At 39.7% G+C, this 27,870-nt stretch overlaps 1 long non-coding RNA gene across 1 annotated transcript; it reads left to right on the top strand.

Moving 5' to 3' along the window:
* The first annotated feature begins 5,898 nt into the window (after positions 1–5,898).
* Positions 5,899–27,457, top strand: LOC114221821 (uncharacterized). Its single transcript, XR_003611815.2, has 3 exons — positions 5,899–6,054; positions 23,224–23,418; positions 24,020–27,457. It is a non-coding gene; the product is annotated as an uncharacterized LOC114221821 (long non-coding RNA).
* The last annotated feature ends 413 nt before the right edge of the window (positions 27,458–27,870 follow it).

The raw sequence follows: 27,870 nt of genomic DNA on the forward strand, positions 1-27,870 counted from the left end.
AAAATAAAAGGTAACTATGTGATGTGATGGATGTTAATTAACTTGATTGTGTGGTTATTTCAAAATGTATACATATCATTTAAATACATAAACTTTGTCAATTATCCGCCAGTTTATTTGTCAAAAAATAAACCAATAACTACCTTTCTAACTTTTCTAATATTACTTTTTACCTTGCATGCTAATTGCTCTGAAGGCAAGACTCCCTTCCTTGCCCTGAATAGCATTTAGCACAGTGCCTGGCAATATTTGATATTTAATATTCATTGAAGTTTTAAAAAGGTATACCGGTGTCTTCAAGACTTCTCAGACACCTTGACATGTTCATGTACATTGTATATGTTCATGTACATGTACACATGTCCCTTGTACATGTACAAGGGAACCAGAAGCATTTTACAAACAGTTAAATATAAAACTTTTCCCCTACCTCCTCATGACTTACAAAATACTGGAGTTCTAGAGAATGCAGATGTACATCAACGTTCTTAAGCAAGTCAGTAATTGACAGATACCTCCTAATTAATAAGAAAACTCAACAGATATTGATATCTGTTAATATATATTAAATTTAAAATAACTATTATACAAAGTAAAATATGGTAGGGGTTATAAGAGCAGTGTAAACATAACATCCACAGGTTCAGAAGAGTCAGTGCAGGGAAACATTGTCAGGGCTTTAGGTCAGAGTTTACATGCTGATCTGGAAGCTTGTGGAGGGCAGGATCCTTCAGTTCCTTCTTCCTCCCCTGCCATCAGCTTTGGATTCTGTGTCTAACAGGTGCTTAGTGCAAGACCTTCCAAGTGGAGGAATGTTAATTAAAAAAAGAAAGGAAGGTGGGTATTTGTAGGTCATCCTGGGTAAGTGAAAACAGCTGGGCTAGAACAGCCTCACCCACAGGACTAGGGTGTTCCATAGAGCCCCAGTCCTGTGTGATATGGGGTAGGGGAAGATTAGTGTGACATTACTATGCTTGGTTCCAGACATATTGAGCTTTCTTCTTAATTAGGAAGTATCTGCCAATTTTCTGACTTGCTTAAGAACATTGCTGTACATCGGCATTTTCCAGAACTCCAGTGCTTTGTTGAGGTATGAAAGGGTAGGGAGAAAGTTCTTTATTTAGCTCTTTGTAAAAATGCTTCTGATTCTCTTGTGCTCTCAGCTTTACAATGTACATGAACATATCAAGGGGTCTGAGAAGTCTTATCCTGTTTTTATCTGAGTCAGTTTTCATTTATGAACAAGATGAACAGTTCACAAACTTCAGTACTTTAATTATCAGTGGAAATAATTGTTTTTCATCTTCTAGTTAAGAGACAGTAGATCTAAAGAAGTGCAATGAGTGATCAGCATCTTGACTATAATACTGAAATCAAAAGTTACCTTAGTGGGTGAAGGGACTCAATAGAGGCCAATGAAAAATGGAAAATTAGGGAAAAAAAATAAACTGCCTGGGCATAAGATGGGAAGTGTTTAGTGTAACAATCAGAATAATAACATTCAACACCCACCTGTGATGCAGGACTTAAATCTTGCATGTGGCAAGTATGTTCAATACTGGTTAGATGTTCACCGATGATCTTTCTGAGTTCTATATTTCCTTCCTTCTGAGGACCTAAAAGCATTCCAAAGTAGAGTAAAAAGGAGCCACAACTATCAGGGAAATGTAAATCTAAACCACAATGAGATATTACCTCCCATCTGTTAGGATGACTATTATCAAAAAGAAAGGAAGTAAGTGTTGTTGAAGATATGGAGAAAAGAGAACCCTCAAGCACTGTTGATGGGAATGTAAACTGGTGCAGCCATTATAGAAAACAGTGAGGAGTTTCCTCAAAAAGTTTTAAAAAATAGATCTATCATACGATGCAGCAATTCCACTTCTGGTTATTTACCTAAAGGAAATGAAAATACTAACTGAAAAAAGATATATGCACCCCCATGTTCATTGCAGCGTTATTTACAATAGCTAAAACATGGAAGCAACCTAAGTGTCTGTTTTTGGGTGAATGGATAAAGAAAATGTGTAAATATACAATGGAATACTACTCTGTCATAAAAAAGAAGGAAATCCTGCCATCTGCAGCAGCATGGATGGACCTTGAGGGCATTATGCTAAGTGAAATAAGTCAAAGACAAATAAGAAAGACGAATACTGTATGATCTCGCTTATATATGGAATTTAAAACAAAACAAACCTGAACCCATGGATACAGAGAACAGACTGGTGGTTGCCAAAGGCAAGGGGTGAACTGTTCATCTTGTTCATAAATAAAAATTGACTCCGATAATATCATCACCCTGTACCCTGTACTCCAATATGCTTTCTCAAGTGGGGAAGAAAGGGCCAGGTTTATAGGTAAAGATTACACACATCTCCCAGCCTTCTGTAGTCGGTGACCTGGGTGAGCCACAGGGCTGTGATCCACATGACTCTCATCACTCACTTCTGCTGTAGAGGGACTACATTAAGAAACACTCATGCTTTACATAAATTCTACCTCATCCTACTTGGATGTTAGAAAACATCCTGAGCATGTTTTCTATGGTTATAGACAGTATGAATTAAGGGGAAAAACATGAGTCAGAGCAGAAGATTTGAGTTCAAGTCCTAAATCTAATCACTCAGTAATTATGTGACAGTGGGAAAATGAATTGACCTGAGTCCCTGTTTCCTTATCTGTAAAATGAAAAAACATTGAATGTTGTGGGAAGGAAGTACCTTCACATATATAAATGCCCACCACAAATGTAGGGCATTATATAGGACAACAATTTCCAAACTATGCTCCAGAAATTCTAGAGATTACATGAAAGGGCTTAGGGGCCATTGAGAGCGAACCTAAAGGGCTACCTTTAGGCCCTTCACCCCATCTCCAGCCCCACAAACACTTCGATCAGAGCAGAGAGCTACCTGTGTCTGTTTTGCAAATTGGGCTTCCAAGAATTCCTTTGAAAGATTCCACGAGAAAAAGGGGGAAAAGGATGAAAACCACTAATACAAATTATTAATCCACATACTACTATACTTACAAAATGATTATTTCAGATTTGTACATATACTGTCCAGATCTGTACATATAAAATACACATAATCTGTAGGTTGTACACTTGTAATGTACAAATACTAAAAGTAGTCCTCTGTAGCATGTAAAATCTTTTGCTATTCATACCATCACCATGAAAACCTATGTTTTAACTCTCAAAAGATGGTAGCTTGGTTTTTTGTTCTTCCTTAATAAATATTATCAAGTGGTACTGTTCATTAAATTGCATGGTACAAAACAATATTGTACATGACACATATACATGACCAACACAACCAAACAGGATGCTACACAACATGAGTTATCTTAATTATTAGCTGTCATATTGAGATTAAATTGGGCATTAAATTAAGTTTAAAGAGGGATTAAATTGTGACATGAGGTAAAGACACAACAGGCATTGAAAATAAAAGATAATTATTCCGAATAAAATCACAGTATTAAGGATCTGAATACTTGTCTGCTTTTGAATTTAAATCTAAGTTTATTTGGGTCTAAAATAGAAATGAAAGGTGAATTTCATGATCTTAGTTCTTCAGTTTTGGAAATCCACAGTCTATCATTCATTGCTTAAAGTTGAAGTCTCCTAATGCAATGATGATTAACTTTTAATTCAGCAATCATTCGGCTAGGAAGTTTCCATCAGTTTATGCCGTATTTTATGCTTTCATGTGACTATTTTCTCTACCTAAGTTCCTTCTTAGTAGATAAATTCTTTTTTTAATTTTTTCAAAGATTTATTTATTTGTTTTAGAGAGAGAGCTAGCACCAGCAGGGGGTGGGGCAGAGAAAGGAGATAGGCAAGACCCCAGGCCCAGCCCAAGGGGTGGGGGTGGGGTATGTGTGCTGTATCCCGCAACCAGATCATGACCTGAGCTGCAAGAGTTGGTGGCTTAACTGACTGAGCCACCCAGGGACCCCAGTAGATAAATTCTCTAGACCAGCTTAATATTAAGAAAGTTTCCCAATCTTTTTTATTTAAATTAGCTTATTTTAATTAACTTCCCCTCTTTAAACCTTGCATACCTCCCACCAGCAAAAGATTTTGTCAAGCTTTAACTTCTCTCATTTGTATTATGAAAATAGTCTGTATTAGAGTCTCTCTTCACCACACCACTCCGGAGTTTACCCTAAAAATTCCAACATTGCCCCCCCCTTTTTGTCACTCCTACTTGAAGATCACCACCTTTAGGGAACATAGGGTTAAGAATGTGATGTACACAACCCTGAAATAACATTGTCAGGCCTGCTGTTTTATAGTTGCAGCCCGTAGACTAGCCTTCTTGAGGGTTGGAGCTTACGGGGTTCTCCTTTTTTTTTTTTTTTTTTTTTTATCCAAAACGCCTTCTAGGGAGAGGCATCTCAGGGTGGGGAGATGGAGACACCCCCCCCATCCAGCTCCGTGCTCAGCCGGGAGTCGGCTTGAGATTCTCTCCCCATCCCTGTGTCTCTGCCCCTTCCCCTCGCAGGCTCTCCCTCACTCTAAAATAATCTTTTTTGTTGTTGTTAAATGCCTTCCAAAAATGTAAAAAACAAAACACAAAAAACTGACCTTACCGAACCAAGGTGTATAAATGGTGCAAAGTATTTTCTTTCAGGGATGAAATAGTAAAGTCATCACTTTACTTGCATTACCAGTTAGTGCTGGAAATATTGTGATAAGCTTATAACTTTAATGTTTATAAAAGCCTGGAACTTTAAGCTTCCAAGATGAAATTTTGTTTCCAAGAATGGAGCTGCCATATTTTGCCCCAAACCTTTTCTCTTTTCATGTCATTCTAGGACATAGTTCCAGGCTATGATTTGTATTGAGGACTGGCACGAAGTATGAAATTTCATTAGTAGGAGCAAACCCAGCAAATCTGTTGCTTTCTTCACGGAAGTCTTTCTACCCCTGCAGACTGTCTGGGGACCTCATTCATAGGGGTTGGAAATGTGTGGTTCCTTGGAGTGGCCCGGGACGTTGAAACCTAAGTCACCCACTCTCCACAAACCCTTGCACATCAGGAGCCTGTTTAGGAAATGACTCCCAAAGCCCGCAGTCTCTCTGCCAGCGCCTGTCAGAGGTCCAAGTTCCGAGGTGCCACAGCAGTTTCAGCCTTCCACGCTTCCCAGGCCACACAGCCGGGGAGAAAACAGCCACAGTGCCAGTCCCAGAACAGATTTCTCTAACGCTACCCGCCACGGTGCTACCCCCCACGTTCCTCCCTGTCCTCTGCAGCTGCTGCAGGGGGACGTCTCCTGCTGCTCCGGGGCCCTCCTCCACTCCAAGCTCCCCCAGGCAGACCCCTCTGACACCACAGTGGTAAAGCCCCGGACTGGGGTACAGTGCGAGCCCCACTGCCGCTCAAGTCCGAGTCCTCCCCACCACGGAGCACAGCCGAGACGTGGTTCCTGTCGCATCTCCCGAAAGGGGAGACGGAGCGCCGCTGGGGCCAGGGGTGGGCCAAGCGCAGATGACGGGGCTTGGCAGGCTAAGGGCACAGCTATTTGGGCGAAGCAGAAACTTCTGGTTAACCCCTCACTCAGGCAAGGTATCTTACACAAATCAGCGTCTTAAAGTCTTCCGACCCCAGAGCGAGAGGCGCTGTCGTAAATACAACAGTCGTTGAATCTCTGTAGGATTTCGGGAGGATTCCGGAATGTCCGGAGGCCTCCCGGACAAGAGTCCAGGGGCCCAGGCTTTACTCAGCTTCAGCCTCTGCGCACCACGAGGAGCCCGTCCCGGAAGTCCCGGGCTGACGAGCCAACCAGCGGGGGCCGGAAGTCCCGTGGCGCCTGGCCGGAAGTCCCGTGGCGCCTGGCCGGAAGTCCCGTGGCGCCTGGCCGGACCCTCCAGCTACGGAGAAGTTCTGGGCGGGGGAGAGAAAATCGGCAGCCGGCTCCTGCAGCAGGGGTGCGGCATGGGCACCAGTGGCCGCAGCTGCGTAGTGGGTCGCTGAGGACCCACACACAATGGCTGCCAGATAACGGCGGAGGGCAACGACCTCCTGATAATGGTGCCAGGTAACGGGAAGAGTCAGTGGCTGCCGGGTAGGGGCCAGAGGGCAAAGCCGGCCGGGCAATGGTGGGTGGCCTCTGGCTGCTGGGTAGTGACGGTTGGGCAGTGGCCCATGCGTCCAGGCCTAGTCCCAGGCCTTGGTGAGTGCTCATCGCCTGTGAAGGCCTCAGTGAACACACGTTCGCACTTGGTTCTGTGAAGGAAATGTGGCCAGTTTCTAGGCTGCTAATGACCCCCCTCTCTTCCCACCATTTTCATCACCAGCTTCCCAAGCATTGCTTCGCTGTGAGCGTGTCCTCCTTCCTTGGGCCACCTAAACTGAAAATCAGACAGAATCCTGCAAACATTTATTTTTCAACTCTGACCAACTGTAGCCCTGTTAATAAAGTTTAAAGTAATATATGTAGATGGTGCACAGATAACTTCCTGATATACTTCATCCCACTGAGTAAGCTAAATGTCAAATGAGGAAAGAAAAATACGGGTATCCTGTCAATACCGTTTCTTACGTGAATTTTCACTCGACCCAGTCTTATTTGTTTAAAGGGGGGGTGGGGAGAGGGGAAGGTAGCATGTTTTATTGTAAAATACAAATATTTAGGGTAGGGTAAACACATAAAATCTAGAAATGGTTGCCCAGGGATAAAATGATTTGCCAAAGCTTGCATAGCAAGGAGTGGGCATGATTAGAACAATATCGCATATATTTTATTTGTTTCCCCGCTCAGTACCCTCATTTCCCCTCTTAGTGTATCTGTCAGAATTTATATATACCAACTGCAAGTGCAAGCATTATTTTCTAAATCAAGTGAAAACTTTTAGAGAAAGCTCAAAGGCTGTGCCTTGATTAGCATAGACAACTAGATTAGAATCAGTGGCAGTATCTCTCTGAGCAAAATCTTCCAATTTTATTCTTGTCACTCCCTGGGGAGCATTTGCAGTTGTGGGTGCATTACCCTCTCTGGCTTCCTTTGATCTTTTTACTCAGATCTCCTGTTTACTGTATTAAAATGATTCACTCCATTCATCAGCCGGTCTTTGTTCATCAAATCAGATATTTTTTCACCTTTGTTTTTATCCAGTGCACAAGGGCGCATTTGGCAAAGACTAAATTTTATTTTTCCCATCTTTTGAAAGAGTTGTGCTATGGAGATTTCCTAGACTAAGGCAAATATTGATTATTTTTCCCCTCTCCCTCATCCCTTCTTCTGGATGCAGAGTCAAGTTTCCTTGCTATGATTCTTGTTACCAAAAAAGCAAAGATTATCTCTTTGGAGATGTTTGGAGAGGCTGGGCACTCCATTTTATAATGATGGGGTCAAGATGTTTGGATTTGTGACAACCCCTGTCTGTCTTGTTCTAATTCTCTCTGGAATAAGGAAGATTGCCTTTTCTTTCTCTCCCTTGCTGTGCTGTTATTTGTCAGTTGGCCCGAAGCTAGAAGGTGGTGCTGTTTAGCATGTAAATAAACCAACACTTTTTCCAGTAAATAGCTCTGTCTAGCATTATATGCCAGGAACTCTCCATCTACACAATGATGACTTCAATTCCTGTATTGTGCCTTTCCTTTCCTGTCCTTTCACAGAGGGAAAGGTGATCACATTGTAATTAAAGAAGTCCTTTTTACTTTATATTTTTTATTGTGGCTTTCCTTTCCTGTCCTTTCACAGAGGGAAAGGTGATCACATTGTAATTAAATAAGTCCTTTTTACTTTATATTTTTTATCGTGCCTCTAATTTTTCTAGAATCCTAGTAGATAGCATTTCCCATTGCTAAGATAAAATTCCTAAGGCAGCCTTTTGGAATTAATTTACTTCCTATAGTCCAGTGTTTTATAGATGATGTAAATGAAGGATGTGGCTTACAGATCTATTTAAGGAGACGTGCTTATACTTCACTGTTCTGGCCAGATGAGTGGGCACATGCTTTTGCATTTTTATTTGAACCCCACTGAAGTTGGTCATTATATTTTGAATGCCACAGCACGTCTATACCATTACTTAAAGGATCTTGTTCATTCATCCATATAATGATTGGCATTGGCTATAACTTGATGCAATGTTACACTATTTTAATTCTTTCTCAGGCAGTGTTATCTTTGATCACTTCCTATTCACTGGGGAAAAAACCCCACACAATTGCAGTCCCACATTATGTTTCAGTGATGATGCCAAGTACTCCTTGGAATATAGCTATTCAAGACACTTTCTCCACCCTCAGGCTGCTCATTAAAGGGATGGCAGTTTCTAACTTTAATGAATAAGGTAGAGTGCAAATTCTTTTCTTTCAAAGAGACTTCATGGTTTAAAAAAAAGTGTTTTCTACTGCCTATTTCTTTGTTTAATTGGAAATGGTGTACACTCCTACATAACCATGGTCACAACTCAGTATGCAAAGTATTTCCTTGTCACATTTTCTTTTTTTGTGTGATTCAAGTGTATATTTCATCGAAGAGTTCTGAGAAAGTTCTGTATCGTCCCTCAAAAAAAAAAAAAAAAATACACCAGGCATTACGCATAGTGCATCGAGATTATCATCTTGCCGATGGGTAGAGTGACTCTTAACATTCTTTGTTTTTTTTCCCTTCTTCTAACCGAGCACTGATTTAATATGTTCTTTTAACTCAAGGATATTTGTGGCAGATCCAAAACCTCATTGAAAAATTTAGCAAGAAAGAGCCAAGTAAGAAAGAATGACAGAGACCAGTGTTTTAGAAATGCTGTCTTCTTTCAAAATCTGGTAAGCCTAAAACCCAGCAAAACCTGAGTTAGATTCCAGTTTAAAAGTGCAAATTGTCTTTCTTCTTTTTTAAGAAATCAAATAGATTTGTTTATCTCTTAGTGAATCATAACTATGTAGCAACACTCAAGCAGAGTACAGGAGGAATTTAAGGTTTTAAGCCAAGTGTGGGTGAATCGAGCACCTGAGTTATATGGTATGAAGGCAAATAGGAATGACCTTAGCTCCATTAGTGTCATCTAGGTTCTGTAACCTTCTTTCCTTAACTTCTAGAAATGGGCAAGTATCTGAGCTCTTGAGTACTAGGTTCCCAGGGTAGCCAGATGAGAGGACCTTGTAGATATTAGCAAGTTTAGTCAAGCCCTGAAGGTATTAGAGGGACTAATGACACCCAAACCAAATCCTTTCTCTCATCATTATTTATTAGTATCTGTTGTAAGCATGACAGTGTTTGAGCTTCCTGGAGCATACCTGGTGTAATAGGTAATCATACCTATTACCCAAGATAAATATATGATATGATCTGTATTCCCACAGAGCTTTCATAATAGTTGGGGAGATACACATAATTTATTCGAAATGAGAGAACAATAGAAAATAGTTAAAATTAAATGTTAACTTGTGCTCAGTTATCATGGGACATTACTTATACTAAAAAATTTTTCATTGTTTATCTGAAATTCCCATTTAACTAGGCATCCTGTATTTTATCCAGCAACCCTAGCCCTATCGTGGTGCTTTGAATTCATGAACTAAGAGTTATGGTCCCACTACCGCTTTCTACTGGCTCACACATTCCACAAGTAGTATAGTAACATTCACTACACATTCACACTGTCTTACTATTTACAGAGTGTTCTATACACGTGTTTATCTTATTTATTTATTTTTAAAGGAACTTCTATACCCAACTTGAGGCTTGAATCCATGACACCAAGTTCGAGAATCACATGCTTTACCGACTGAGCCAGGGGCCCCTAGGTGGTACAGTCGGTTAAGCCCCTGACTCTTGGTTTCGGCTCAGGTCATGATCTCAGGGTTGTGATCTCGGGGTGGTGAGATCCAGCCCACACTGAGCCCCATGTCGGTCTCCCCACTCAGCATGGAGTCTGCTTTGCCCCTCCCCACATGCTCTCATGCTCTCTCTCTAATAAATAAATAAATCTTTTAAAAATTTTTGATCTTTCACCACAACCCTGTGAGATAGGTATCATTAATCCCATTTTCAGAGGAAGAAAATGAGGCTCAAAAAGTTCACTAATTTTCTAAATCAGTCTTGATGGAAATACCCAACCCAAATTCCAGGACTCTCAAATCCAGTATTCCTTTACTACACAGCAGTTGCCACCAGTGTTCCACATAGCGGGTGGGCTTTCTTCACTTCACAAAGTTTCCATTTGTTCAGTATCCCCGCCGAGTTTCCCATTGGAATGGCAACTTCCTGTCCAAAGCTACTGATTCACCACTTATTGTCCCTGGCTAATGCCACCATCAAGCTGCTAGGAGAATGAAGGAACTAGGGAAGTTTGTGGGAGAGATTGTGATGGTTTTCTGTGGGGCTTTTCTCTTATTCCCGTTTTTGAATGTTCTTTATGAATGAACTAGCACTCTGGCTGAAAATTTGAGATTGCTTATGACGCCTAATTCATTCAGCTGGCTTATCAATCAAGGTGGTTGCCTTTTTTGTTCTAGAATTTTTCATTTTGCTAATAAATACAGAATATAAAAGTGAGAAAAGAACTTTAACAATTTTAAAATTTCTGAATTTTAATTTCTATTTTTATTGATTATATAATGCAAACTTAAAAACGTCCAAACTATATATGAACGTAAGAAAGAGAATAGAGATGCCTACACTTCACTTTTTTCCCACTTCTTAGAAATCATCCTTGTAACAGATTGGTGTACATTCTTCCAAGATCCTTTTCTATAATTATGCAATTATACATATTCCAATTATTTTACAAAAATGTGACCACTTTGCCGTGCAACTTTTTTTTCACTTAATTATCTTGGACACTACCATGTCAGTACATATAGATTTACCTTTTCATTTTTGATGGTTGCAGAGTATTCCATTATATGGATATGCCTCAATCTATTTACTCAATACTCTAGTTTTGAGTATTTAGTGTACAATGGATTTTTCTAGATTTTTTTTCCTTATTGCAAACAGTGCTCCAGTTTTTGTGAGTGAGTTTAGAGAATTGAATCTTAGGAGTGGAACATCTCAGCTAAAAAGGGTGCATATTTTGTGTGAGGAGGAATTGCTATGTGGCACTAAATAAGGACTTTCCCTTTCCCTTTTTATTGCTTCCTTTTTCCTGTGCATCTTGGGATTTTTCACATTTTTTTACTTTTCTACAAGGGATATGAATTTTCATCCTATACATGTGGCAGACATTTTCCCTAGCTTATCTCTTACCCTGATTTTACTTACAGTATGCCTTATTGTGCAAAAGTATTCTTAGGGAGTGTAATGGTGTGCTTTTGTGTGGTTTCTAGTTACCTCATCCTATCAGAGAAGCTTTCCCTTGCCAAGATTGTACAGGTCATTCATGTCCTGTTCTTAGATTTCTGCATTTAAATCTTTGATGCACCTATACTCTATTTCAGGGTAAACAGTGTGATAGAGATTAGATTGAATATTTTTCCAAATGGCTAGACATCCCAGTTCCCCTCCATCATTTCCCTATTGATTTAAAATGCCACTTTTACCATACATTAAATTTACATATACTTGAGATCATTTCTGGACACTATAGTCTGTTGACATTTCCATCTATTCCTGAGTCAGTAGGACACTTATTAAAACACTGAGATTTGTAACATATTTTACTATCAGTTTAGGGCAAGTTTTGTACTCCCCAACCTCGTGCTTTTCCATTTGCACATGCTTATTTTCACAGATAAGTTTTACACTCATTTAATCTATCATACATTATCACATCAAATTTTTTTAATTGGGATTTTGATTAAGTTGGATTGAATACATGTCTTATTTTAACCAAAAATTTTTTTTAAATAATAGGGGATAATTGAGTAAAATCTCACCTTTTTTAAAACCAACCATAGCTCTGGCTTTACTTCTCTCACCCTTGTAAGCAGTGTGGTCTGTGTCCTTCCAGATCCTGATCTGCATATTTACTGACTTGAAAACACAGGAATGCTCAGATATATAGCATAAATGGGCTTGTACTGGGGCTCACAGTCAACCAGAACATATCAGGAAAGCTGTTAAATATTGAATTAGGTCTGTATTAGTAGGTAGACAGCATGACTCCCTGGCCTCTGATGACTCACTCTGCTTGCCCTGACTTTCCCCAGCATAAAATTTGTTATTACATCAAATTTAAATGTGTATTCACAAATAGCACTGGTTTATTGGTGTGTGTGTGTGTGCACACGCATCCTGTTTGGTGTCAGAATTATACTGATTCTATAGAATGAGTTGAGAAATTTTCAGTTTTTCGGTTTTTTGTTTGTTTTTAATTCTCTGTAACAGCAAAAAATGTCACAGGAGTTGGTTCCTTCAGAAAAACTTGTTTATGAAACCATGGGCCTGCTGCCTTTTGGGGTTCGGGGGGAATGAGGAGGTGAAGATATGCAATTTTACAACCTGTTGAATTTATCTAGGCTTATTGTATTTAGTTTTGTATTCTCTTTATTAAGAAAATTGTGATAATTTTAATTTCTCTAGAAAATTACTTACTTATTAACAGTATGGGCTGTAGAGTCAGGCTGCTTTGTCCATACCCTAGCTCCACCAATTACCCATTTTTTCTTTTTAATAGACTTTGTGTTTTGCTCCAGTTTTAGATTTTCAGAGAAATTGAGAGTTCCCATATACCTGGCATCAGGTTTCCCCTATTATTAACATCTTAATTAGTATGGTACTTCTGTGATAATTAATGAGCCAACACTGATACATGATTAGTAAAGATCATAGTTTATTTAGATTCCTTTGGTTTTTACCTAATGTCCTTTTTCTGTTCCAGGATTGTATCCAGGACACCACATGACATTCAGTCATTATGTCCTCTTAGGCTCCTCTTGGCTGTGGCGGTTTCCCAGACTTTGTTTTTGATGACCTCCACAGTTTTGAGGAGTATTGGTCAGGCGTTTTGTAGGATGCCCCTCTCCCGGAATTTGTCTGATGTCTTTTCACGATAGGACTGGAGTTATGGGTTATTGGCAGGAAGATCATAGAGATGAAGTGCCACGTTCATCACACAGGTTAGGAGTACACACTATCCACATGATGTCTGATTGTGGATGTTGCCCTTGATCACATGGCTGAGGTAGTGCTTTGGGGTATCTCCAGTGTAAAGCTACCCCCTCCTTTCCATGCTGTGCATTTTGGAAGGAAGTCACCGTACTTAGCCAATACCAAAGGAGTGGGAGTTATGCTTCCCCTCCTTGAAGGCAGAGTTTCTACATAAATTATTTGGAATATTTCTACAAGGAGATTTGTCTATTCTCCACTTATGAATCTATTCAATTATCTACTTATATGATATGGACTGATATGATAAGTATTTATCTTATACTTTGGGTTATAATCCAATACTACATTTTTTAAAATGTTTTTTAAGTAATCTCTACACCCAACATGGGGCTTGAACTCATGACCCCAAGATCAAGAATCGCACACTCTACCAACTGAGCCAGCCAGTCGCCCCAATCCAATACTGCTTTTTTAAATTTTATGGCTCAAATTGCTCTGTCTTCAGTCTTTGGGACTTCTTTCGGTTGGCTCCTGTGTCTCTTTGACACATCCTCATTCTTGGGGGCTTTAAAAAAATATATATGTATCTTTTTAGCAGTATCTTACTTTTTGGCCCTACCAGATGCTCCTGACTCATCTTTTATATTTTCTACCCCAGTCCTGGAATCAACCATTTTTCCAAGGAGCTCTGGTTCCTTTCACTGGAGAATGGAATTAGAAACCAAAATCTGGGCACTTTGCATGTTTGTTGCTACTAGAGTGTTGTTTCTCTTCCAGTGTTCTTATAATTTGATATCTGCCCTTGGCTATGTCGACCATGTTATTTTCATAGTAGGAACTTTCCAACTATTCAGTGGGCTCTTCCAGGAAACAAATGAAGGTGGGGTCCTTTTTCCTGCTCCTGGCATGCTTCTTGCAGTCCCTACAGTGGGGTGGAGGAGGGAGGCCATTGGCTTCCTTAGACTTAGGAGCTGGTCCAGAACACAGGGCCCTACACCCTCAGAGTTTCATATTAATGTGATCAGTTTTGAAATGTTTTATGCATACCTATAGGGTCTAAATTTAAGTGGGAAATTCAAATGCTTGTTTTTTTACCAGTGGAAATGACTTCATTGAGGTGAAAATGGAATGCAGACTGAGCTTCCAAGCAAAGCTAAGTTCTGCCACATGTGGGCAATGACAGCCACCGCAGTGTCCTCCTCTGCCTGGCAAGGGTTACCCTACTCTTAATGTAATTTATAAGATTTATTAAAACATCTTCGTAGAAGAGAGTATACAAATCTTCTCTTATTAAATTTTTCCCATGACTTTGATGATGCCTCATATGATTTTCTAATATTTTTATGTATGTTTTCTCCATTTTTTTCATGGTTAGAATTACCAGAGATTTGTCTATTTTATCAGTTATTTTAAAAGAAACCAACTATTGATTATGCTGATGAGGTTTACCATTTTGCTCTCTATCGCAGTAATTTCTGATTTTATTCAGGAGATGAGATATGAATAAATCAGCCTTTCCTTTTAGGCTATTATTCCTTCACTAAACTTCTTGAATTGAATGCTTAATTTTTTAATTTTTAGTCTTCATTGTTTTCCAATAAACACAAGTAAGGCAATACATTTTTTAAATATTATTTTGATTACATCTCAATAACTGAGTTGTGCCTCAATTTTTATCAGTTTCTAAATATTCTATAATTTTTATTTTCTTTTTGACACATATATCTAGAAGAGAATTTGTAAATGTGCAAGGTTTTAGAATTGTTAATTTTCTAGTTTAATTGAATTATAATCAAAGGAACTGGCATTTATGATTTCTACTTTTAGGAACTGAGATTTCTTTATGGAATATATGTGTTTATATATTACATATATGTGTGTAAACATTTTGAAATGCTAAGCTGTTTTGAATAGAATGACTATTTTCCATTTGTCAGGCATACATTTCTGCATGTACCTACTAAATTAAGATTGTTCATAATGTCTTCGTCTGCCCATTTCTGAGACAGTTGTGCTAAATTGTCTCACTATTATTTTTATTAATATTCTGATTTTTCTAACAATTTTTGCACTACACAATTCAATAAATTAAAATTTATAACTATTTTATCGTCTTAGTAGATTGCTTCTTTATCATGATCAAGTATCCCTCTTTGTTCCATTTGGTATTTTTCTTCATGATTTTCATTTGGTTTACTTTAATATTGCCTCATCAGCTTTCTTTTGTTAAGATTGTATTGAGTTTATAATTCATAGAGAAAAAAACTAACATTATAATGTTAGTCGTTACCTTTGAAGAACAAGTAGGTTTTTAGAGTTTTAAGTCCCGTTTTTCCAAACATTTTCCTAGTCATTTTATCAATTTTTTGCTATTATAAATAGGATCTTTTCTTCCATTATATTCTCTTAATTCATGATTTTATTTATATATGTATAAATATTTATTTATGTATTTATTATGTATATTTTTTATATTTTATTATGTATATATGTATATTAATTTTGTAGCCAGCCACCTCATTAAGTTATATTTTTAATAATGGTTTTTAGTTCATTCATTTGGTTACTCTATCAGTCATAGCATTTAAAATCATGACAACCTGCCTTCTTCTTTTTACTGTTTATGTTTCTTATTTGGTTCTTTTGTCTATTTGTATTGGCTAACATTTCCAGCATAATGAGAGTAAGTAATAATGGCATCCTTGCTTTGTTCCTGTTTTTAAAATAAATGTAAGGTACTTTCTTTGTCATAGTAACAAAGTATATGCTCCTGTCAGAAATACATTTTGTTGCAAATAACAGAAAACTTTAGTAATAAAGATTTATATAAAACGTTCTTTTTCCTCCAGTAACAGGAAGGCTGGAGGGAGAGGGTGTTAGTTCATTCTGCGGTTCAACCCTGCCTTGTCTGTGAGTCTCAGCTTTTCCCTCAAGGCTCCAAGGAGACCTCAGCAGCTTTGGGAGTCCGGGAAGAGCTGGTGCACCTATGTTCTTTAGCTGAAATGCACTTTTCCCAAAGCCCCCCAATGGATACCCCTTCAGCAGAGGAGGCTGGGAAGCTGGGACACGGAAATGTAATAACTGACTTTTCAGCCAGGTTTTCAAATGTATTAGCTAGAATCGTGCAAAATGCTGTTTTGAATTCTTTTAACTCCCTTTGTATCTATGGTTATTTTTCTATTGTTTCTAATTTTGTGTTTTTGTGCTTTCTTACTTTTTTCTTGATTAGTCTAGCAAGTAGTTTATGTTACTCTGGGTCTTTATTGCTTTCGCCTTAACCAGCTCTTGATTTTATGGATCAATTCTGCCAGTTTTGTATGCTAATTAATTTATATCTGCATTTATCTTTATTAATTACTTTTTTGTTTGTGTTTATTTTAGTGTTCTTTATCTAAATACTTGATTTGGATGTCGAATTCATTTGTTTCATTCTTTAATGATTGTTAGAGAAAGAATTTAAAACTGATATTTTAGGACTTAATGTGTGTTATTTTGTAGCTACAGAGGCTTATGGTTTCAATTTCTTTCTTGACTTGAGTAGTTTAGATGTTTGTGCTTTTACTACTAGTGGGGATTTTTTATTTTTACTTTTTCTTCTTCGCTATTTAATTTCTTCTTCGCTATTAAATTTAGTTTTATTGAATTGTGGTGAGAAAACCTGCACCATTTATATTTTCTTAGAATTGACTGAGACTTTATTTGTTGTCCAGTTTTTGCAAAATATATGGGCACTTGAAAAGAAATTGCTATTAATTATATGAATCAGATCTAGTGTTTTTTTTTTGTCTATTGTTGTTAGTCTATGGAAGTCATTAGTGACTAAGAGAAGTGTTTTAAAGTCTCCGCTTACTATTGTGTTTCAAATACTTTATCCTTTCATTTCCTGCAACTTTTACTTTTTATCTGTTTTGATGCTATATTGTTTGATGTATAAAGATGAATGAAACATGCATTTTCATTATGAAGTTTATACCTCAGCATTATAATGCTTTCCCACCTGAATTCAACTGTGTCTAATACTCATATTGCAAACCCTGCTTTCTTTTTATTTGTGGGTGCCTGATGTGTCGTGGGCCGTTCTTTTACTTTCACATTTTGTCCCTAAGAGTAAATAGATGACTTTAGTTTTTGATCCCATTTGCACTGGTTTTTGTAATAGCTCTATTTCATTTCAACTTTGTAATTCTATGTAGTAATTTTTGGGTTTCTTGTTTCTTGATTTTGTGTTCTTTCTTTCACTATATATTTTGGCTTGGTTTTGATTGTTTATTGTCCTGGGAGGCAAATGGAAGATACATAGACTGTTTTAATTTCCAACTAATGTCTACCTTTACAACTTTAAACAGTATTCTTAAATCTTTCTCCATTTATCAATTTACCAAATTAAACATTATGAGGAAATTAGGACTCTTTCATTTCTTTTTCTTCCTTCACTCTTTTTCTTCCTAATTTTAATTGGAATATTCTGGTGTATTTAATTGAGATACATACATATATATATACACACACACACATATATATATCTCAGTATCCTTATCTCTTGTCGTTATGTTATTATTTTTGCACAAAACATTTATGTTCTCTTTGTAATCGCAAGTTTTGTTAAATTTTCTAATTTTCTCACTAAAAATTGAAAAGTGTCTGCATATAGATTTACATTCTATTTTGAATAACAACCACCGTAGTTCTTTACCTTTATTTATGTGGATTCAGTGTTCATCTCTAATCCTGTAGAACAATGGCTTTCTTATTTTCTATCCTCTCTGAGCTCCTTAGATTGCTTCATTAAGACTTTTCTGATTCACATGTAAGAGCAATATGTCCCTTTAGTCCTTGCACACTTGCAAATGTCTTTTAATTTTTCCCATTCAGAGAGACTTGTCCTATCTACTTAGCTGCGGGCAGTGGTCTTTATTTCTAAAGTTCAGTAAATTTGCCAAGATATACCTTCCTGTTTTGATCATTTTTCATGTGATGAATTTGGTGAACCTGTTTTTTTTTTTTTTTAAGATTTTATTTATTTATTTGTCAGAGAGAGAGCACAAGCAGGGGAAATGGGAGGCAGAGGGAGAAACAGACTCCCTGCTGAGCCAGGAGCCTGATGCCGGACTCCATCCTAGGAGCTGGGATCATGACCTGAGCCAAAGACAGCTGCTTAACTGACTCATCCTTTGGTGAGTCTGTTTGATGGGAAGTGTGATGGTTAATTTTACGTGTCAGCTTATCTGGGCTAAGGATGCCCAGATAACTGGTAAAACATTATGTCTAGGTGTGTATATGAGGTTTTTCTGGATGAGATTAGCATTTAAATCAGTTGACTGGGTAAAGAAGATTGCCCTTACCAATGCCAGTGGGCGGCACTCAATCTGTTGAGGAGCTCAAGAGAACAAAAATGTGGAAGATGGGCAGATTTGCTCTTTGCTTGATCTGGGACATCCACTTTCTCCTGCCTTTGGACCTCAATGCTCTTGGTTTGGTGGTCTTCAGACTTAGACTGGGACTTAACGCCCTTGGCGCCCTGATTCTCAGGCCTTTGGACACAGACTGAACTCTACCACCAGCTTTCTTGGGTCTCCAGCTTGCAGACAGCAGGACTTCTCAGCCTTTGTAACCACGTGGGCCAGTTCCTATAATAACATAACTCTCACATATATATCCCTATAGATCATATTGGCTGTTTCTCTGGGAGCCTAATACAGGCAGATGCAGTTTTTTCACGTCAAGAAAGTTTTTTTCTATTATCTTTTGAATATATCTTTCTGCTCCTTTGATATGTTCTCTGTTTTAGGACATCGGTTATTTGAGTATGGATCTCTGCTGTCTGCCCTTCATATCTTCATCATGCCTCTTATCTTTTTAGTCTTGTTTCTTTCTGTATTCTGCTTGACTTTCTCAAATCTCTTCTCCATGTCTCTGACTCAGTTTTCTACAAAGCCAAATTCTCTCCTCCTTGTTTGTAATGGATCGATTCATTCTGCATTCTGATTTATTTTGCCCTCAATTTCTTATTTTCCCAGTTCTCTTTTCATATTATTCTTGTGTTTTATCATCTCACTGTTGATCTTGAGTTTCATGAAGATCCTGTTTTAGTTAATATCCTTGAGAATGTTTATATTTCTAACAATGCTATCATGTAAGCTGAGACCTGTAGGATAAGAAAGTGTTCTCTGGGTGAAAGGTAGGGGCTTAGGAGAAATAGCCTGGTAAAGACACAGGTGAAAGAAAGCTTGGGACATGAATGAAACATACAGATGGAGTGATGGTTGCTTATATAACTGGAAAATGGTGAGTGAGGGATGGAGTAGCACAATTTGGGGCTTGAGAGGTAAACAGGAGACAGATGGTGCTGGGCCCTATAGCTCATGTTAAGGAGTTTTTAAGTCCAACAGAAAACCAGTGAATGGTTTTAAGGAAGGGGACATGATCTAATGTACATTTTTAAAAATTCACTCTTACTGACCATTGAGGATGGACTGGAGAGGGACGTGAGGAATGATGGGAGCAGTTGGGACACAGACACAGGTGAGGGTTATTCTAGAGTGATAACAGGGAATGGAGGAAAGTAGATTCAAAAAAGATCTCAGTGGCAGCATCAGTAGGACTTAGTAATGGATTGATGGGGCAGTAAAGGGTTGAAGTGAATGTGAGAACACATGTAGGAAGAGATTTTAGACGTTGAAAAGCAAAAAGTCTCATCCTGATGAGGGGAAATACTTGATTGGAAGAACGACTGATGAACACTGTTTGGGGAATATTAATATGTCAACAATGTTCTGGGGCGTCTGGGCAGTCCATTCGCTTAAGCTCCGCCTCGATTTTGGCTCAGGTTGTGGTCTCATGGTCATGCGATCAAGCCTCTGTGGAGCCTGCTTAAGATTCTCTTTCTCCTGGGACACCTGGGGGGCTCAGTCGGTTAAGTGGCTGCCTTTGGCTCAGGTCATGATCTCAGGGTCCCGAGATCAAGTCCCACGTGGGGCTCCTTGCTCAGCGGGGAGCCTGCTTCTTCCTGTACTTGCCACTCCCACTGCTTGCTCAGTTTCTCTCTCTCTCTGACAAATAAATACATAATATCTTAAAGAAAAAAAATTCTCTCCCTTTGCCCACCCTCCCCCCAAAAAATGTCAACAGTGTTCAGATGGTAGACGAAAAAGGAAAAAGAGCAACCAGGCTCTACATTAGAAACACAGCAGTGAGGACATCAAAGAGGGAACAAATAGAAGAGACTCAAAGGAAGGTGTTTCGGAACTTGGCACCAAATCGGATGTAGGCAAGGTGATGTTATAATAGACAGAAATGGAGAAACTAAGAAATAAGGGAAGATGGAAGGTTGGATGGGGGACTGTGTAACCTGTTTAGTTGAAAACATATTCAGTTATCTTGAAAGCAAACACTGACTGTTGACCCCAGTGGTGTGCACAGTTTACCAAAAGTTAAACTTCATGATGTGTTTTTTTACATTGACTAAGCAAAACACTAGCTGCAGAATAAGCTACTGCAACATTGCTCCTTAAAATGCTTGTGCTCATGATCCTTCTCCATTCACAGGTTCTCTCCTCTTCCAATCCTACCCACCTGACATGAAACAGGGAAGCTGACCGCATCTTCAGTCTTACACTAAGTGTTTTTAGGTTACATTTATCAAAAACGTACACCCAGTGCTGGCTAAATGGCCTGTCCTATATTTAAATCCCTAAAGAATCAATAAACATGTTGTCTAAGTCTGTTTATGCTAAATGTTTGTTCCCTTTATCTCCGTTGCTTCCTCCAATTCAAGCAGCAGCATCATCATGTGGAGGAAGATAACAAAGTAACCATCACATCTACAAAACCAGATTGTAAAGTCTTTAAGTCTTTTTCCTTGGCATTAGCTAGTTAGAGTGGCTGCATTCCTTGTGTACATTCCTTGTGGCTGGTTGATAGCCCAGCCTAGTTCTAGGAGGGAAACCACCACAGGGTCCTTGTAGCTCCCTCTTATTCCCTGGCTCCCCTTCAGGTTATCACAAAGGTCCCACTGCCTTCACCCTCTCTGAGAATCTGTCACTTCTGCTTCCGGATTCCACAGTCTCTGTTCCCTCTCTGTCACCCTACCTGTTTTGGACGTTTAGGCCCTGCTTTTTTCCTGGGCTGGCTCTTTCCTAAGGTACAAACTCAAGTAGTCCCTCCCCCACCACACACACACACACACACACACACACACACACACACACACACACACACACACACTTCAGAAGTCCTGCTTGTACCAAGTCCCAGGCTCCCACTTGCCTAGAGGTGACAGGAACAAACCAGGATAGACAAGCAAGGTAACAGCCACGCAGATTCCGGAGTTCTCGGGTGATTCTCATTTTTAGTATTGATCGTGGTCTATTGAGTTGAAAGAGTTTTACAGGTGTTTGAAGCGCATCCTCACATCCATCTCTAAGTCTCTTGATTCAAAATCATAGTTAGAAATAGTTAAGCGAGTTCGAGTCTCTTGGTCATGTAGACTGATGAATTCGCAAGGGCATGGTCTGCTCTGATACAGGTGTGTTGCATTGAAGACTCAAATCCCACAGGAGGAATTGCTGTCAACAATATGATTTTCTGAAATAGTGAAGAACTCATGATAAAATGTCCAAAGACACAAAATGCAGTCTTCCCTCAATTTACATCGTTGCATTTCTGGAAAATTCAGCATACATGGAAACCATGCAAAAGGTATTTTGTGCTTTTATGGTGAACAGAATTAGGTTCTACGATTGAATGATAATGTGCAGTGGGAGATTTCAAAGTCATACTGCAGGCAGGATGATGCTTTGTTGTGGAGGACTGTCCCATTCATTGCAGGGTATTAACCAAATAGCTGCCAGTGGTGCCCAGCAGTCACTGTGACAACCAAAAACTACCACTGCAAATTTCAAAAATTCCCCCTAGGGGGTGGTACAACTCCCTTGAGAACTACTGTTTAAATAAACTGAGTCTTCTTTTAGGATTCCTTTAAAAGGTACCAGGATAGATGAGCATCAAATGAGTTAATACTTAACAGAGTTTAGAACAATGCTTGGCATGTTGCAAGCTCTGTGCATGTATTTATTATATACATAAACAAATACAGTCAATGACAATCAAAACATGCCCACTTTTTTTTTTTACATTAGCGAACAGACAGTTATGAGGGCTGAGCTTATGTGACCTGATTATCTTTTCTTAATGTGAAATCTACACAACTTATAGTGGGTCATCATTTGTGTAAAAAGGGAGGAAGAATAATCTGTATATTTTATCTATCTATTTATTTATTTACTTATTTATTTAAGTGAGAGAGAGCATGAGCAAGAGTAGGGGGGATGGAGAGTCTTAAACAGACTCCGATTTGGGTGCAAAGCCCGATGCGGGGCTCAATCCCGCTACCCCAAGACCACTACCTGAGCTGAAACCAAGAGTCGGACACTTAAATGACTGTGACACCCAGGCACCCCTCTGTATTTACTTTTATAAACAAGGATACATAAGAAATTAGGAACATCGTTTGCCCCTGAGGTGGGGAACTGGATGCCCGAGGAAGACTTTTCATTATACGCACTTGGAAATGTTTGTATTTTGAACAAAGTGATTGAAATGTTTAATTCAAAACAAATAATAATTACATATTTTTAAAATGTGTACAGTTTAATTTAATATATTTCAGGAATAACAAGATTCTGTGTAGTAATGAGATACAAATTAGGGGTTCACACAAATGACTGCGTTATTCAGTTTTTATAACCAAACCACCTTTTTATAGTTTTATTTTTCTTACTTAGTCCTCCATTTTCTCTTATTAAAATCAGTGTCAACAATATTCCCTGATACCATATGCTTTCATTTTCATTAAACTAGAAATACATTTATGTCATTGACATTCAAACCCAAGTCAGTCCTCCAATCCCTAGGTGCCTGGGACTTGGGAAGTTTGTAGACAGTGAAAACTCTGCCTACTGATCCCAGCTCGGTGGACCTTCCTAGATAGTAGGACCATGGTCGTCATGCCGCCAGGAGGTGGGAGAGAGAGGCTGGCAGGACATAAGAGAAGTAGAAGGCATAGCAGACAAGGATTCATGAATCTGGAATTTCAGAGCCATAGACTCAAGTTTGGAAGGAAGTTTTAGAGATGACCCTCCTCCCTTCTCTTCTGTGGCCCTTCCATCTTTACCCTCTTTCCTCTCTCCCTCCCTCCTTCTTTAACAGATGGTGACACAGAGGTTCAAAGAGAACTTCTTTCTCCAAGATCACGCAGGGTGGGAGTGGCTGAACTGGAATTCAGACCCCAGTCTTCCTTCTCATCAAAAGGATGCAGATACAAGAGGCTCTTTCTCTGTCGTCTTTATCTTTCTCAGCATCTGGTTTTATCCCCCTCCCAGTGTGGATGGCAGGGAGAGCAAGGTAGGTGAATAAGTTGGGCAGGGAAGATTTTCTGTCCTGCATCAAAGTTTTAAAAACTCTTAAGGGTGGCATCTAAAGGACTGTAATTCTCAAGTTGAGGTAAAAACCCTTCTTTGCATGGTCAGGGTCCTTGCAGCCAAGAGTGAAATTGAAACTGATAGCCCTGTACCAAATTCATCACAGATTTGGGAGGACCATTTGCTTCCCTTTCTGGTAGGGGGAGTGGAGACATCAGAAATTATCCCACCTTACCTGAGGCTTTTTTTTTTCTGTCTCCTTCCTTTCTCTACAAAAAACATAAGATGATTAAAAAGATTCCCATATCTACTTTCAAATTATGTCAGAAAAGTAGATTAAAGATTTTATGCTTAGGAAAACGGGGATAAATATTCAAACATAAATTATGGCAGTATTAATAATTGCACATTTGTGCTAAGTAACTAGAAAATTATTTGAGCATTAATTCCATTTACATATGTTCATTCAGATTTGTATCCCTGAAGCATGCAAGTATTTGGGGTTTGAAACATTTAATCACTTAGTAAGCAGCCCTCAATGGGATTGCCATTTATTTATTGTCTTTATTGATTTTCCTGCACAGGAGAAAAAAGCTGGCAGTGAATAGAAGCCGGCTGCTGAAGGGAAAGAACTCTATCTTTTCTAGCGCAGAACAAAAGCTCCTGGTTTTTTTTTTTGTTTTTTTTTTTTTTTAAAGAGCAACCTGTTTTCTTCAGATCATCCCGGCCCAGGGCCAGAATGAGGCTTCATTCATTTGTTCGGAACTCTGCTCCCCACAGTGTGGATCTTTATTGTTTCTAGACAGACACATCGCATAGCACTTGGTTTTCTGTTCAGGTTGAATTTTCAGAGTAAGTTCTTATCTGGACCATGGTGGAGAGTCCAGGCTCCCAGAAGTACATTTCTTATTTGATACATGAGACTCCCCCCTCCCAACGGGATACCTGGAAAAATGAGCCTGGTTCATCGGTCTAGACATATCATCTTCCTTAATCAGTCTTCAGAGAGATCTCCCTGGTGACTTCATTGTAATGGTTTCAATAACAAGAGGACCTGAACTCAGCGCAGCCGTCCTAAGAGCAAGAAGGACCCTGAGGCCTGAGAATACTTGTCGGAACTGTTCGGGGTTCCTCAAAACCTGACGCAGACCAGCCTCAGTGAAAAAAAGAAAGATGGAAACATTCAAGGACGACTGCTCAGGTTGGTGGAGCATAACCACCACCCTGAGAATGTCAGCCACACCTTGTGACTTCCTTCCAGGAGGACAGTATGGAAGGAGCTGGAAAGTAACCACACGGTGGAGGGACTTGGCAACAGGGGTGGCCAGGGTGAGCACTGAGAAGGAAAATGCCCTTGACATTCAGAGGCTGGTCTGGCTCCCACAGCTAGACCGCGTTAGTCTCTGACAAGACGCCACGTCACAGAAAATCAAACCCAAAGCTCTCCTGAGACCATGATAAGATGAGACAAAGCAAGGCCACTTTATACTGTTGTCTAAGTGCAGACAGAACCGAGGTCGCTATGCCCCCCACAGAATAGCGAACACTCCCCCCTCAGCCCCCAGGAGTGACTGCCCGTCTTTCCCAGGATAGCTTTCCCCTGTGCTGGCCTCGCCTGCCCACCATAAGATTTAGAGAACTGCATCTGTCCATGTGTAGCTAGATAAATATAGATAAGGGTCAACACGCCTCCGGCTAGAGATTTACTGTGTCCATCTTAGGAAGAGGAGAAGAAAGACCATAAAAAGAAATAGCTGGTTCAAAATCCGAAGTCTGATTTTTATGGATGTGAGGTGTCCGGGCTGCTGCTGGATCAGCACGGTTTGCAGCTATGCTCGGACAGCTAGAGCTTCTTTGTGCAAGATTTCAACAGTGCTGGGCAGACCTACGGGAGGACGAGCCCAGCTCCACCAGGAATGTGCCCTTAGAGGGAAGCAGCACTGGCCATCACACACCTTCCTGACTGGGTGTTTTGTCACCGAGAGGTGTATCCATTCAGTAATTCTAGTTAATCTAACCAGATCATGTGATTATGTTTTATTTTGTACGGTATACATCTGTGGTCTCCTCTTTGGTATCAGTTGGTCACAAGAATGTGATTACTGGAAGGGGTGGGTAGGGGGGACTTGTGCTAGTCTCCTCTTCCTATAGATAAGATTTATTGAGATACCAATCATAAAACTGCCCCGATTTCTGACAGCAATCGAAAGGAAACCCCCGATTCCTTAGACCCGCCTCCAAATCGCCCAACCAAAGCCCAAAGCCTATCATAGGTTGTTTCTAACACCCTCATGGTGTGTGTTCTCCCTCACCACAGGGGGTGATGGGCACAACTCGTTTAACTCCAGGTGTGTTCTTGGTGGTCTCTGATGAAGGACATTCACAACCTTGTCAGTGATAAATCATGCACCCTTGATATCATGCCATGAGAATGGTGCTTCACCTACCTCTGTGGTCTTCCTCCCAAAGCCCATTACCCCAGTCCAACCACAAGAAAAGGCTCAGACAGACCAACACCGAGGGACATATTACAAAATTCCTGACCAGTACTCCTCAACACTCCCGAGGCCAGTAAAAACAAGGGGGGTCTGGGAAAGTGTCACAGCCCAGAGAGGTCTAAGGAGACCTGAAGACTAATGTAATGTGGCATCCCAGATGAGATCCTGGAACAGAGAAGGGACATTAGGGGCAAACTAATGAAATGGAAAAGAGAAGTCAACAACAACAGTGACAAACATTTTAAGAGGTAGAGTTGGCTTTAGGGCACAATTAAATGATGTTGATGATGTTATGTCTCTCCATCTCCTATTTCTCTGTGTTGGCTGGTCCTCAGCAGATTTGTCCTACATGGAGCAATGAGGCCACTGCAGCGCCGGCCCATGGGGTCCTATGGGCTTGAGAACCCAGGGAGTAGGTTCTCCAGTTGACCCATCCTCTCCTTGTGCTGTGAGCGGCCAGCTGGTTCATATGCTACTTCCTGGACTAGGATTCAGAGGTCAGCTCCACTCAAACCCCATAGACCCAACAAGATTATTAGTGATTGAGGGAGAGCTGGTTTCCCAGCAGAAGGGATATTTACAGGCAAATACATGTACCCCATAGACTAACCCTACCTTCTGACTCAGCAAGAATGCTTTGAGAGGCATCTCTCACACCCAACCCCTAGCCCACTGAGGCAAGGGGCAGGAAGGGCAATGGCCTTGGAAAAGCCACATCCGCATCACCCCTGCCCCCATTCCCTTGTTTGTGAAATGGGAGTATATCTAGCCACACGGGACCAATGGGAAGATTGAATGAGATCTCATTTTTCTGAGTGCCTAGGACACAGTAATGCTCGGTGAGTGCTAGTTAATCTGAGCCTTTCTTATTCAAAGAATTAACACGAGCAATTCTACCTCTGTATTCGTCAAGCAGTTATCATCAGGAGACCATGCTAGTGCATTTATAGAACTGCATTTCTGCCACGAGTAATAATGAAGAATCTTTTATGCTATTAACCTGTGTAAATTTTAGATTTTTTTAAAATGGGAAGTCATATAGGTCACTCTGTTGTACCTGTGGCTAATTGCAGCATTAGCTATCAATTTCTCATTGTTGGCTAATTTATCTTCAAAGACTCAAGAATGCAATTTGAGTAATTACTACCTGTATGCCATATTTCATTTATGGCATCTATGAGTCATGAATCTTCTTTCTCTAGCTGAAAACATTGAATGCAGTTAATTCAAGAGGTCTGCCACATATGTTGTAGAACCAAACTTAATGCAAATTACATAAATGTGTGTTGTATTTTATGACTGCGTCCTGGAGTTCTCACATGGAATATGGCGTCTCCTAGTAACCCTGGTGGAGGGGGGTGGGGAAGGAAGAGAGAACTGTGTTCTTCGTTCTTCACATTAATGAAGGTTTCATTAATTTTTTTTCTTAAACTGGAGCTAGAAACCCTTGAAATATCTTTGCAATGCATTTCTCAATGTTTTTGAACTACTGAATTATATAAACACACCTTGCTTCTATTTGATTTTGATTGCTTTCTTGGCCTAGTTTCCCTGCAAGCATTTGGTATGATTGAATAATTTTTAGTTGTGTTTTCTCGCGTGCCTATGCTAATCTACTAACAGTTGGTTATTGAAGCATTGCTACAATCTACTGTCTTTATCTTTTGCTGGATTTTTAAAGGGGTATTTTATTGCCTGTCATTACCATTCACAGTAGCTTCTGGGCACTGTCATTCTACCAGCCCCCCCTTGTATTCCAGCGCGCTACTCGCTGGGCCCTCTGTTCTTAGAGAGAGAGTCTCGGCGCCTTCCCCAAGAGCCACATCATTATTCCTCCAGCAGCTCTGCTTTTTGGCACACTTTTGATTTTTCATTTTAGACGAGTTGTTAAAGTTTCAATATGAAAGATAATGCCATTTAAGATGAGGATAAACTCC

This window comes from Eumetopias jubatus, unplaced genomic scaffold (genome assembly GCF_037043125.1).
Source record: "Eumetopias jubatus isolate StellerSeaLion01/CBP00866 unplaced genomic scaffold, mEumJub1_p1.0 scaffold_17, whole genome shotgun sequence".
Lineage (NCBI taxonomy): Eukaryota > Metazoa > Chordata > Mammalia > Carnivora > Otariidae > Eumetopias > Eumetopias jubatus.